The sequence below is a fragment of the Meriones unguiculatus genome, chromosome 1 (assembly GCF_030254825.1).
Source record: "Meriones unguiculatus strain TT.TT164.6M chromosome 1, Bangor_MerUng_6.1, whole genome shotgun sequence".
NCBI classification, from domain to species: domain Eukaryota; kingdom Metazoa; phylum Chordata; class Mammalia; order Rodentia; family Muridae; genus Meriones; species Meriones unguiculatus.
This window is the reverse complement of record NC_083349.1, coordinates 123,697,768-123,700,285: the sequence shown is the minus strand read 5'-3', so window position 1 is coordinate 123,700,285 and position 2,518 is coordinate 123,697,768.

Genomic DNA, 2,518 nt, shown 5'->3' with positions numbered 1-2,518 from the left:
CAGTAATAGAGAGACAGGCTGCAGAACAAGCTAGACACAGGTGAAGACAGAACGAGCCAGAGAATGAGAAGGAGCCAGATTAGGGCAGATTGCTGGAGTTAGTTTGAGGCCAAGCAATTTGGGGCTGAGAGAGAAACCAGATTGAATAACTCAGCTGGAAAGGGTTTGAGCCAGAACAGCTAGCTGAGTTGAATGAACCAACAAGGCCAGAGCTCAGAAAAAAACAAGAAAGGGTGAGCTTACTAAGCAGTAAGTCTAGAGGCTGAAAACATTCTAAGCCTAGGTTAGATTGTATGGAGGCTAGAAGTTTCCAGGACTAGGCCTAGGTTAGCATAAGAAGGCAGTAAGCCTCTGAAACAGCAACAAAAACCAGTGAAGAAAAGTTCTTTTTACAATCCTCTCCTAGCAGCAGGACAGCACAAATGAGATAACCTCGTCTTCTTGGCCAACTATCATCTTAAATGGTTTTGCAAGCAGGGTGCTGGTCAACGAGAAATTAAAAGTGTTCTTAGGAGTTTCAGAGATAACAGCTCCTCAAATAAAAGGAGAAAAGGGAAAAAAAAAAAAACAAGACCTGGAAGCTGGATGTGGTGCCTTGGATCCCAGCACTCAGGAGGCTGAGGCAGGCAGATCTCTGTGAGTTCGAAAGCAGCCTGCTCTGCAAAGCGAGTCCAGGACAACCAAGGCTACACACAGAGAAACCCTGTCTCAAAAAAACAAAAACAAAACAACAACAACAAAAAAGACATGAAGAGAGGATCTCTGGACATGTCTTGCAAATGTGACAGTTGGGTCCATAAAATGGTACTAGGAAGGGCCTCACCCTGAGGGCTTCAAAGTGCATAAAGAAGAAAACTCGAGTCCTTGCCTCTGGACTGCTTGTTTTATGAAACTACAAACTCTTCCTCTGACCCATCACCCAAGGAGTGTTTTAATAACTGAAGTTCAGATTACAGCAACTGATATGACTGTGTCCAAACATAAAAATACAGTAATACAACTTATTTTTTAAAATTTTGAGACAGGGTCTTATATATCCCAGGAAGGCATCAAACTCACTATGTAGCCAAGAATGACTGTGAACTTCTGTGTCTCTGGCAGCACTCAAATGCTAGAATTACAACTTAGTATCGTGACACCTAGCTTGTGGAGTGCTGGGAATTAAATCCAGGTCTCGGGGCTAGAAAGATGGCTCAGTGATTAAGAGCACTGTCTGCTCTTCCAAAGGACCAGGGTTCAATTCCCAGCTCTCACATGGCAGCTCACAACTGTCTGTAATGCTAGTTCCAAGAGATCTGACACCTTCGCACTAATGCGCATAAAATAAAATTTAATAATAAGTTAATAAATCCAGGTCTTTGTGCATTCTAGGCAAACATTCTATCAACTGAGGTACATCCTAGCTCAGAAATTGTGGTGATAGGAATGAAAACAGCCTCCATTGGATCACAGGGATTGGCACCATGAAGAGGTGTGACCTTGCTGGAGTGGGTGTGGCTTTGTTGGAGGAAGTTGTCTCAGTTCTCTTCCTGCTGCCAGATGTAGAATTCTCAGCTCCTTCTCCAGCACCATGTCTGCTTTCATGCTGCCATGTCTCATCTCCATGATGATAATGGACTAAACCTCTGAACTATAAGCCAGCCCCAATTACATGCTTTCCTTTATAAGAGTTGCCAGCCGGGCACAGTGTCACCTGCCTAGAATCCCAGCACTTGGGGGGGCAGAGGCAGGCATACTTCTGTGAGTTCAGGGCCAGCCTGGTCTGTCCAGGACAGCCAAGACTACACAAAGAAACCCTGTCTCAGAAAAAAAAAAAAGAGTTGTCATGGTGTCTCTTCACAGCAATAAAACCCTAAGACAGAAATCATAATTTAAAATTTTTAAATTAAATTTTACTTACTTATTGAGGGGGAGAGAGAGAAATATTATTTTAAAATTTTTTAATTAAATTTTACTTACTGAGGAGGGGAAGAGAGAGGGAGACACAGTGTGTGTGTGTGTGTGTGTGTATGTGTTAGGAGGCCCTACCAGAGATAAGCACAAGAACAATTTGCATGCATCCTTGGTGCTTGAGTGACTCTTTACCCGCCGCCTGTTCAAGCCAACTTCATTCCCAACCCCAGAGTCCATTATCTGTTAGCACCCTCCAAACCTGATCTCAGCACATCTTTATAATCGTAGAAAGTATTGACCTACTCAGCCAGGCAGTGATGGCTCGTGCCCTTTATCCCAGCACTGGGGAGGAAGAATCTGCAGGCAGATTTCTGAGTTGGAGGATAGCCTGGTCTACAGAACACATTCCAGGACAGCCAGGACTACACAAACAAGCCCTGTAAAACAACAGTTGGAGCTCACAACTGGCTGTCACTCCCGTTCCAGGGGATCCAAAGCCCTTTTCTGCCTTCCGTGAGCACCAAGCATGCACCTGGTACATATAGGTACATTTAGGCAAAGCACTCATACGCCTGAAATTAAAATAAACAGTAAAAATAAAATATATGTATTTAATGAACTTAAC